Source organism: Sapajus apella, unplaced genomic scaffold (genome assembly GCF_009761245.1).
Source record: "Sapajus apella isolate SASKATOON/1434 unplaced genomic scaffold, GSC_monkey_1.0 scaffold26, whole genome shotgun sequence".
Taxonomy (NCBI): Eukaryota; Metazoa; Chordata; class Mammalia; order Primates; family Cebidae; genus Sapajus; species Sapajus apella.
The window spans coordinates 8,240,312-8,252,266 of record NW_022436966.1 but is presented as its reverse complement, the minus strand read 5'-3'; the positions used below and the strand labels follow the sequence as shown (position 1 = coordinate 8,252,266).

General features: G+C 43.0%; 1 non-coding gene across 1 annotated transcript; it reads left to right on the top strand.

The window, feature by feature from the left end:
• The first annotated feature begins 11,237 nt into the window (after positions 1-11,237).
• LOC116560737 lies at positions 11,238-11,434 on the top strand. Its single transcript, XR_004273118.1, has one exon. It is a non-coding gene; the product is annotated as a small nucleolar RNA SNORA74 (small nucleolar RNA).
• Positions 11,435-11,955: the final 521 nt, after the last annotated feature.

Genomic DNA, 11,955 nt, shown 5'->3' with positions numbered 1-11,955 from the left:
GCCACATTTAAATACAAATAGAATTATTAAGTCAGGCAGGCAGCCAAGAGCAAACACCTATCTTTGAACTGTATGATGCATAGACCTAATAACAGGTTTGCATTCTTCTACTCATTTATAATGTATAGAATACTATTTCTTGATATTTTTCTAACATATTCAATAATTTGTTTCTTTTAGATCTATAATATATTATCTTTAATGGTTCCTTAATTATAAAAACTCTACATTATCTTGGGAAATTTACTTGAATTCTTTGGAATTTCCTCATATGAAAGTTATTTTCAAGGCTGGGTATGGTGGCTCATGCCTGTAATTCCAGCACTTTGGGAGACCGAGGCTGGTGGATCACCTGAGGTCAGGAGTTCAAGACCAGCCTGGCCAACATGGTCAAATCTCCTTTCTAAAAAAATACAAAAAAAAAAAAAGAAATTAGCCTGGCATGATGGTGGGTGCCTGTAATCCCAGCTACTTGGGAGACTGAGGGGGGAGTATTGCTTGAACCTGGGAGGTAGAGGTTGCAGTGAGCAGAGATCACACTATTGCACTCTAGCCTGGGTGACAGAGTGAGACCCCATCTCAAAAAAAAAAAAAGTTATTTTCTTTTTTTAAAATTTTTTTCTTTTTTTATTTATTTATTATTATTATTTTTTATAAAGACGGGGTTTCACCATGTTGGTCAGGCTGGTCTTGAATTCCCAACCTTAGGTAATCCGCCCGCCTTGGCCTCCAAAGTGCTTGGATTACAGGCGTGAGCCACTACGCCCGGCCAAAAAAGTTATTTTCAAAGGGCTTTGAGATAACTGAAATGTGATCCATGAGTCAAAAATGTACCTTTCAGCTTGCCCTGTACCCATGTTCATAGCAGCACTATTCACAATAGCCAAAAGGTGAGCTCAACCTAAATGTTCATCAATGAAGGAATGGATAAAGAAAATGTAGTACATATAAATACATGGAATATTATTCAACCTTAAGAAGGAACGTAATTGTGATAGGTGCTACAGCATGGATGAACCCTGCAGATATTATGCTAAGCGAGTAAGCCAATAACAATAGAACAGCCGGGCGCGGTGGCTCACGCCTGTAATCCCAGCACTTTGGGAGGCCGAGGCGGGTGGATCACGAGGTCAAGAGATCGAGACCATCCTGGTCAACATGGTGAAACCCCGTCTCTACTAAAAATACAAAATATTAGCTGGGCATGGTGGCGCATGCCTGTAGTCCCGGCTACTCGGGAGGCTGAGGCAGGAGAATTGCCTGAACCCAGGAGGCGGAGGTTGTGGTGAGCCAAGATCGCGTCATTGCACTCCAGCCTGGGTAACAAGAGCGAAACTCCGTCTCAAAAAAAAAAAAAAAAAAAAAAAAAAACAATAGAACAAATATCATATGATCCACTTATATGAGGTACCAGATTAGTCAAATTTATAGAGACTAAAGTAGAATGGTAATTACCAGGGCTAGAGGGAGGAGGAAATGAGGAGTTATCTTTGTTGTTGTTGTTGTTGTTTGATACAGAGTCTCCCTTTGTGGTCCAGGCTGGAGTGCAGTGGCAGGATCTCAGCTCACTGCAACTTTCACCTCCCAGGTTCAAGCAATTTTCCTGCTTCAGCCTCCCCAGTAGCTGGGATTTCAGGCACATGCCACCACACCTAGCTAATTTTTGTATTTTTAGTAGAGACAGGGTTTCACCATGTTTTCCAGGCTGGTCTCAAACTCCCGGCTTCAAGTGATCCGCCCACCTTGGCCTCCCAAAATGCTGGGATCACAGGCATGAGCCACCACGTCCAGTCTGAGGAGTTATCTTTTAATAGTTATAGAGTTTCTGTTTGGGATGATGAAAAAGTTCTGGCAATGGATAGTAGTGATGGTTTGTACAACAATGGGAATGTACTTAATTCCACAGAACTGTATACTTACTGGTTAAAATGATAAATTTACGTTATATATATATCTTACCACAATAAAAAATCAAACATTGAGCAAAATACACTCTACATAAAAACATGCAACCTGAATATTTCATTCACAAGAAGCTCTTTTATGTGTGATATTCAGGGACACACTCACCATTCGTTGGAGTTTGGTCTGTTTCCAAATATCCTGTTGGACTGCACTATGGTCAATCCAGTGATTTTGGTGATCCCTGAAATCCAATTGCTTAGGTAAGTCATTCCCATGGGAACTCACCAAGCTCATCCTGACATTCAGAAGAAATTGACCCTCTGTATTATTTTTTTCTGAGTCTCAACCTTGAATTCAGTTCATTAACCTCAAAAATCATTCAGATCATTAGGAATTGAGAATTAATATTGTTTATCTCATCAACTGGGAAAGCAAAGTACAAACAGCACCCCATTTATGTCCTTTGCACAAAATCTTAATAAACATTTGACAGTATGTCTGTGAAATCGATTTGTTCTGTTGTTAACAAAACATGAGTGTCTCTGGTAGAGTGCATTGTGCACAAAGTTATTCTTTATACTACTCAAAGTTGCAAAAGAGTCGTCATGCAACTCATATGGGATGAAGTGCAGTCAACATTTAAATGCGTGTAAGTCAGGGCATTTGTTGTCTGGTGGCTATAGACAGAGTGGACACCCTTCTTTTACCATGAACCCCTACACCTGGGTCAGCATCAGTTAACATATTTGCATTCATATGTAAGGGAGTTTTTATTTTGAAACTGAGAACGTGGAGAGAAAGTCATTCCCACAGGAACTCACTGAGCTCTTTCAGAGAAGGGGAGAAGCTGAAGTTAAGGAACTGGAGAATGGAAGGAGAGCAAAAGGATCCTACCTCCTCCCTTGGACTGGTTTTGAGCTCATTTGTTAGAGTTAGAGGCAGACATTGATGGAATTATTCAAGAGAGGCTTTGAGAGATCTGTCAAAACAGAGAAGGAAAAGGAAGAGGCCCCTTTTTCCCACTTCTGCTTATCCCAGCACTGTTCTTGGACTCTGAGACTTGGAAGCATTAAGGGTACCCAGAGACCACAGCTTGGGGGTAGGGAATCAAAGTGTAGCACCATGAAGTCACAGACAGCAACTGTGCATGAAGAGCGACACCCTGTGATATGGTTTGGCTGTGGTCCCTCCCAAATCTCATCTTGAATTCCCACATGTTGTGTGGGAATTCAAGAAGTCATTGGGAAGTAATTGAATCATGGGGGCAGGTCTTTACTGTGCTGTTCTAGTGATACTGAATAAGTCTCATGAGACCTGATGATTATATAAGGGGGAGTTTCCATGCACAAACTCTCTTCTCTTTGCCTGCCACCATCCATGTAAGATGTGATTTACTCCACCTTGCCTTCTGCCACAATTGTGAGGCTTCCCTAGCCAAGTGGAACTGTGAGTTCTCCATTAAACCTCTTTCCTTTGTAAATTGCCCAGTCTTGCGTATGTCTTTATCAGCAGCATGAAAACAGATAATAGACTCTATCTCTTAAAAATAAATTTTTTTAAATAAAAATGATAAACAGTCTGAGCACAGCAGCTCATGAGTATAATTTCAGCACTTTGGGAGACTGAGGTGGGAAGATACCTTAAGCCCAGGCATTTGAGACCAGTCTGGGCAACATGTGAGACCCTGTCCCTACAAAAATATTAAAATTAGCTGGGCATGTTGATATGAACCTCAGTCCCAACTGCTCGGGGAGGCTGAGGTTAGGGGATTGCTTGAGCCTTGGGGGTCAAAGCTGCAGTGAGCCATGATTGTGCCACTGTGCTTCAGTCTGGACAACGGGGGAGACCCTATCTGATATGGTTTGGATTTCTGTCCCCACCTAAATTTCATGTCAATTTAGAGGAGAGGCCTGGTGGGAAGTGATTTGATCATGGGGGTGAATTTTCCCCTACTGTTTTCATGGTAGTGAATTCTCATGAGATCTCATGGTTTAAAAGTGTGTGGCAGGCCAGGCACAGTGGCTCACACCTGTAATCCCAGCACTTTGGAAGGCCAAGGCGGGTGGATCACCTGAGGTCAGGAGTTCAAGACCAGCCTGACCAATATGGTGAAACTTCGTCTCTACTAAAAGTACAAAAATTAGCCAAATGTGTTGGAGTATGCCTGTAGTCCCAGCTACTTGGGAGACTGAAGGAGGAGAATTGCTTGAACCCAGGAGGCAGAGGTTGCAGTGAGCCGAGATTATGCCACTGCACCCCAGCCTGGTGACAGAGCAAGACTCCATTTCAAAATTTTAAAAAGTGTGTGGCACTTCCTATTTCTCTCTCTTTCTTTCTCTTCTGCTGCCATGTGAAGAAGGTGCTTGCTTTCTCTTAACCTTCTGCCATGACGGTAAGTTTCCTTCTGCTAAGCCTGCAGAATTGTGAGTCGGTTCAAATTCTTTTCTTCGTAAATCACCCAGTCTCAGCTAGTTCTTTACAGCCATGTAAGAACAGACTAAAATACAGAAAATTGGTACTGGGAGTTGGGTACTGCTGTAAAGATACCTGAAAATATGGTAAGCGACTTTGGAACTGGGTAATGAGCAGAGGTTAGAACAGTTTGGAGGACTCAGAAGAAAATGGGAAGATGTGGGACAATTTGGAACTTCCTGAAGACGTGCTGAATGACTTTGACCAAAATGCTACAGTGATATAGACAATGAAGCCCAGGCTGAGGTGGTCTCAAATGAATATGAGGAACTCATTGAAAGCTGAAGTATAGGTCGCTCTTTTTATGCTTCAGGAAAGAGACTGGCAGCATTTTGCCCCTGCACTAGAGATCTGTGGAACTTTGAACTTGACAGAGATAATTTAGGGTATCTGGCAGGAGAAATTTCTAAGCAGCAAAGCATTCAAGTTGTGACCTGGCTGTTTTCAAAAGTGTACATACATATGTGTGAACAAAGAGAGTATCTGAAACTGGAATTTATAATTATTTTTTCATTATTTATTTATTTATTGAGACAGAGTCTCACTCTGTCGCCCAGGCTGGAGTGCAGTGGTGCAATCTCAGCTCACTGCAACCTCTGCCTCCTGGATTCAAGCAATTCTCCTGCCTCAGCCTCCCAAGTAGCTGGTGCTATAAGCATGCACCACCAACTCTGCTAATTTTTTTGTATTATTTTAGTAGAGACAGGGTTTCATCATGTTGACCAGAGTGGTCTTGAACTCCTAACCTCAAGTGATCCTCCTCCCTCGGCCTTCCAAAGTGTTAGGATTACAAGTATAAGCCACTGAGATCAGTCTGGAACTTATATTTAAAAGGGAAGCAGAGCATAAAAGTTTGGAAAATTTGCAGCCTGACCATGTCATAGAAAAGAAAAACCCATTTTCTAGGGAGAAATTCAATCCAGCCGCAGAAGTTTGCATAAGTAAAGAGGAGCCAAATGTTAACAGCCAAGATAATGGGGAAAATGTCTCATGGGTATTTTAGAGACCTTCATGGCCACCCCTCCCATCCCAGGCCTGGAGGCCTAGAAGGGAAAAATGGTTTCATGGGCCAGGCTTAGGGCCCCAGCTGCTCTATGCAGCCTCCAGACATGGTGCCCTGCATCCCAGCCACTGCAGCTCCAGCTGTGGCTAAAAAGGTCCAAGGTACAGTTCAGGCCATGGCTTCAGAAAGTGCAAGCCCCAAGCCTTGGTGGCTTTCATGTGGTGTTGTGCCCATGGGTGTGCAGAAGGTAAAAGCTGAGGTTTGTGAACCTCCGCCTAGATTTTAGAAAATGTATGGAAATGCTTGGGTGTCCAGGCTGAAGTCTGCTGCAGGGGTGGAGCCTTTATGCACATGCCCCTCTACCAGGGCAGGGCAGTGCAGAGGGGAAATGTCAGGTTGGAGCCCCCATATAGAGTTCCCACTGGGACACTGCCTAGTGGAGCTATAAGAAGAGGGCCACCATCCTCCAGACACCAGAATGGTAGCTCCACCAGCAGCTAACATTGTGTACCTGGAAAAGCTGCAGGTATTTAATCCCAGCCTATCAAAGCAGTTGTGGGGTGCTGTACCCTGCAGAGCCACAGGGGGAGAGCTGCCCAAGGTCTGGGGATCTCACCTGTTTCATCAGTGTGCCCTGGGTTTGAGAAGTGGAGTCAAAGGAAATTATTTTAGAGCTTTAAGATTTAATGACTGCTCTGCCAGGTTTTGGACTTGCATAGGGCCTGTAGCCCCTTTGTTCTGGCCAATTTCTCCCATTTGGAATGGGAGCATTTACCCAATGCCTGTACTCCCATTGTATCTTGGAAGTAACTAACTTGTTTTTTATTTTACAGGCTTATAGGCAGAAGGGTCTTACCTTGCCTCAGATGAGACTTTGGACTGTGGACTTTTAAGTTAGTGCTGAAATGATGAACATCTGCAGGACTATTGAAACGGGATAATTGTATTTTGTAATGTGAGAAAGACATGAGATTTGGAAGGGGCCCGGGCAGAATGATATGGTTTAGATTTGTGTCCCTGCCCAAATCTCATGTTGAATTGGAGGAGGGGCCTGGTGGGAGGTGATTGGATCATGGGGGTGGATTGCTCCCTTGCTGTTCTTGCGATAGTAAGTTCTCATCAGATCTGATGGTTTAAAAGTGTATGACACTTCCCTCTTCACTCTGTCTCATGCTGCCATGTGAAGGTATTTGCTTCCCCTTTACCTTCCACCATGATTGTAAGTTTCCTGAGGCCTCCCAATCATGCTTCCTCTTAAGCCTGGGGAACTGTGAATCAATGAAACATCTTTTCTTCATAAGTTACCGTGTCTCAGATAGTTTTTGTTTTGAGACAGGGTCTCACTCTGTCACCTAGGTTGGAGTGCAGTGGGTGCAATCTCAAGTCACTGCAGCCTCAACCTCCCAGGCTCTCAGGTAGTTCTTTATAGCAGGGTGACAATGGACTAATACACTGTCTCAGAATAAAATAAAACCAATAAAAAATTAAAAACTAGAAAAACTGCTATCTATTAACCACTATGATATTTTTATTCCCTCTTTTATAGAGGAGGAAACTGAGGCTAAGAGATGTTATGCACCTGCCCAAGGTCAGAAGCATGAAGCCAGGTATGCTGTGTAATTCCTAAGCCACACTCAATGCATAAGTCCTTTAAAAACATACATATGTCAAACAATTTTCTCAGAAGGAAAAATATGAAAGGATTTTGTTGCTTCATTTGCAAGTTCTCAAGTGGAAGTGAAGCAACCTGAGTTCCTCTGCAGTGACTCCACCAAGAGGAGGAAACTTAACAAGCTGCTTTAACAAGCTTGGGAGCAGCCCCAAAAGTATCAGCCAAGCCCTTCCCACCAGAACACTCCCTAAATCAGGGCTCTTAACCCTGGTGCACTTGAGAGTCCCCAGGGCAGCCTAAAAAAATGTCACTGTGGGGTTGCTCTGCCTATGGAGTAGCCATTCTTTTTCCATTCTTTTTCCTTTACTTTCTTAATAAACTTCTTTTTTAAAAAAATACCATTGTCTGTGCTCCATTGCCAGATATTCTCAATTAATTGGCCTGGAGTGAAGGCTGGGGATCAGCTATTTTTTAAAACATTTTGTAGTTAATTCTGACGTGCAACCAAAATTCAAAGTGTGTCCTCCAGGACCAGGGAAACCAGTAATTTCTAGGTCCAACCAGAAGGCCTGTGTGAATATAGCTGCACTGAATGCCTTTTAGTGGCTTCTTGGTGACACAACTTTCCAATAGACTAGGTTCGTGGAAGAACTTTTTCCTGAAGTGATATAAGGCTAATTTATAAGTAATTTTTGTAATAAGAGTTTATTTTGTAATGTAGAACAGCAAAAAGAGCACAAAAATAGTCAGGATGGAAACCATATTGGTAGTGACTAACTCCTTCCACATTGCCAGAGAAGTCTGGTGTTCCTAAGGAGCAGCCCACCACAACACATCTCCAGGCCCATAGGTCAGGTCAGTGGTGTCTCTGGATTATTAAAAGATGTAAAGAGAAAGTTAGGCAATGCCAAACTCTGAAAGTCTTGAGTACTGAATTAGGTGTGAGTTAGGAATGGGAAACAAATAGCACAACATTGATTAATTTCAGTTAGCATTCCTGGGAAAGATGACAAATATTTCTGCCCAAAAAAACAACAGTAATACAAAGTAAAGAGATTTTGGGACAGGCACAGTGGCTCACCCCTGTAATCCCAGCATTTTGGGAGGCCAAGGCGGGTGGATCACCTGAGGTCAGGAGTTCAAGACCAGCCTTGTCGACATGATGAAACCCTGTCTCTACTAAATATGCAAAAATTAGCTGGGCATGGTGGTGTGTGCCTGTAATCCCAGGTACTTGGGAGGCTGAGGCAGGAGAATTTTTGAACTGGGACCTGGGAGGCGGAGGTTGCAGTGAGCCAATATAGTGTCACTGCACAGGCTGGTCTCGAACTCCTGACCTTGTGATCTGCCTGCCTCATCCCCCCAAAGGGCTGGGATTACAGGAGTGAGCCCTTGTGCCTGGCAAAGAGATTTTTTTTTTTAAACCTACCAGGACAGGAAGAATGGGATTAGAGACAACAGCAACATAATATGGAAGCTGGAAAGCAAGGGGCAAGAAATGTAGCAGAACAGGAAAACTTAAAGCTAGTGACTATGAAGGTCTTCCAACTGAATAACCCAGCCAGAGCATCTACAGGGAATCTCAGTCAGTAAGGTCCACACATGCACCTAAAGCTTCAAACCATATTTTCATGGCCAGGTGTGGTGGCTCACGCCTGTAAATCCTAGCATTTTGGGAGGCTTAGGTGGGCAGATCACTGGAGGCCAGGAGTTTGAGACCAGCCGGGCCAACGTGGTGAAATCTCATCCCTGGTAAAAATACAAAAATTAAGCGGGTGTGGTGGTGGGCGCTTGTCATCCCAGCTACTCAGGAGGCTAAGACAGGAGAATTGCTTGAATCCAGGAGGCACAGGTTGCAGTAAGTCAAGATCACACCATTGCACTCCAGCCTGGGTGACAAGAGTGAAACTCTGTCTCCAAAATAAAAAAGAAAAGAAAATCCTGTTTTTTGAATTATAGAGTTTGGGAGCTGTGAAAAAACCTAAATGTCATTTAATCTTAATTTTTGTTCTGAAATGTGAAAAATCAAGCTAGTTAGGAACTGGAATTCAAGTAGGCTATCTCCAGTTGACTCTGTTACCCTGGTTATCTGTTCATGGGTGCCACAGTGGATGCTGAAATGAAGGAGCCCTACTTGATTAACTCGAGACATTTATTTACATGTCTCTCTCTCCTTCTAGGCTGTGAACAATTCTTGGACAAGATCCATGTGTCATTCATCATTGTATCCCCAGCAGCTGCTAGATGTTGATGTCTTCTTTACTAATACTTAGCCCAAAAAGATCAGATAGATATGTTTTTAACTCTTTATTTTTAAATAATTCAAACTTACAGAAAAGCTACAAGAATTGCACAAAAGCTTTTTGATACCTTTTGCCCAATTTACCAGTTGTTCATATTTTGCCACATTAGCTCTATCATTCTCTCTTTCAGGAATCAGTCTTTTTTAAAAAATCCTCTGTTTAACTTACTTTCATTTCCATTTAGTGCCTTATATTAGTTGTCTTTTCTCTCTGAATTTGCCAATTTTCATGCACTAACAAAAGGGAAGAGAGGGAGTAAAAAGGATCAGATGAACTTATGAACCGTTGGCTTTGCATCCATTTAAAACTACAAGATTGGCCAAGCATGGTGGCTTATGCCTGTAATCCCAGCTCTCTGGAAGCGGGTGGATTGCCTTGAGGCCATGATTTCAAGATCAGCTGGGGCAACATGCCAAAACCCTATCTCTACAAAAAAATACAAAAATTAGCCGAGTGTGGTGGCAGGTGCCCGTGGGCCCAGCTACTCGGGAGGCTGAAACGGGAGGATCGCTTGAGCCCAGAAGGTAAAGACTGTAGTGACCACAGCACAGCACTCCAGCCTGGGTGACAAAGCAAGACCCTGTCTCATAAATAAATAAATCAATAAAACCATGAGATTTATTTATTTATTTATTTATGGTTTTTTTTTTTTGGGGGTCGGAGTTTCGCTCTTGTTACCCAGGCTGGAGTGCAATGGCACGATCTCGGCTCACCGCAACCTCCGCCTCCTGGGTTCGGGCAATTCTCCTGCCTCAGCCTCCTGAGTAGCTGGGATTACAGGCACGCGCCACCATGCCCAGCTAATTTTTTGTATTTTTAGTAGAGACGGGGTTTCACCATGTTGACCAGGATGGTCTCGATCTCTTGACCTCGTGATCCCCCCGCCTCAGCCTTCCAAAGTGCTGGGATTACAGAGATTTATTTTGAGATACTAACAAAGGCATTTAACATGTCTATAAATATGGTCACGCTAGAAAAAAAGAGGCGCTACCTTCTAGAATAGACTATTTTTAGCAGCAGAATTACTATAGAGAAGAATTGTGTTGCATTACATAAATAGCTCTTCCTGAGAGCATAATGATAATTCTGCTTCTGCTTTTTAAGAAGTCAGCCAAGAAAGGTTGGGAGAAATCTATCACATTGTCAAAAAGTAATTTTTCATACTAGTCCAAGGGACTAACAACATTTAGGAAGAACCTAGCTTGCCATGAAATGGAGGATGTGGAGTGAATGTAAGGACAGTGGATGTCATGGCCAGGCATGGTGACTCACTCCTGTAATCTCAGCACTTTAGGAGGCCGCAGCAGGTGGATTATTTAAGGTCAGGAGTTCAAGACTAGCCTGGCCAATACAGTAAAACCCCATCTCTACTAACAATACAAAAATAGCTGGGTATGCTGGGGTGTGCCTGTAATCCCAGCTACTTGGAAGGCTGAGTGAGACACAAGAATAGCTTAAACCCAAGAAGCGGAGGTTGCAGTGAGCCAAGATCACGCCACTGCTCTCTAGCCTGGGTGAGAGAGTGAGACTTTGTCTCAAAAAAAAAAAAAAAAAGACAGTGGATGTTAAAGGTACATCTTCATATTCCATAAGACACTTGTTTAAATTTTGCCAGGTCAAAGGGAGATTATTCTTATTGTGACTTTCACCCACACTGATTCTAATGTATTGAGTTGTGTCATTTTCCTTTAAGGAAGTGCAAAGTTTCAATGAAATGGCTGATAGGAGTTCCAAGAATTGCAACAAATAGAATAAAAAGAACAATGAAATCATTCACAAAAGAGGCCATTCACAGATAGCTTGATACCACTGTAGTAAAAAAATAAAGAACCAACTGGAGAGGCCATTCACAGATAGCTTGATACCACTGTAGTAAAAAAATAAAGAACCAACTGGAGTGAAAGGAAAGTATAGCTCAGGATTCTGGATTTTGAACGTTTTATCCAGCAGTCATCAGCTTTCCTGGCTAGTGTGATGGCTGTGACAGTGTTTTGCTGTAGGAACAGCAAGCACTGTCTTCACTGAGGCTTGGCTCCAGGTGCTGTTTTGGTGTTAGGCCAAGTACCTTTGGGCAGTGTTTTGCACCTCTGAGAGTGAAATGACTCCTGTAGAGTTGGTCCTAGTCTAGGTGCAAACAATCTTTTCTGTTAAAAAAAAAAAATAGTGTTGAGGCCTGGTGTGGTGGCTTACACTTATAATCCCAGCACTTTGGGAGGCTGAGGTGGATGGATCACTTGTGCTCAGGAGTTTGAGACCAGCCTGGCCAACATGGGGAAACCTGTCTCTACTAAAAATAGAAAAAATTAGCTGGGTGTGGTGGCACGCACCTGTAGTCCCAGATACTCAGGAGGCTGAAGTGGGAGGATTGCTTGAACTCAGGAGATGGAGGTTGCAGTGAGCCAAGATTGTGCCACTGCACTCCAACCTGGGTGACACAGCAAGACCCTGTTTTAAAAAAAAAAAAAAAAAAAAAAAAGTTTTGGGCTAAGTTTAATTTCTTTAAATATTTTATTTTAGAGACAGGGCCTTGCTATGTTGCCCAGGCTTGTCTTGAGCTCCTGAGCTCAAGAGATCTTCGTGTCTCAGCCTCTCGAAGTGCTGGGATTACAGGTGTGAGCCACCATACCCACCCAAGTTTAATTTCTTTTTTTGTTTTTGTT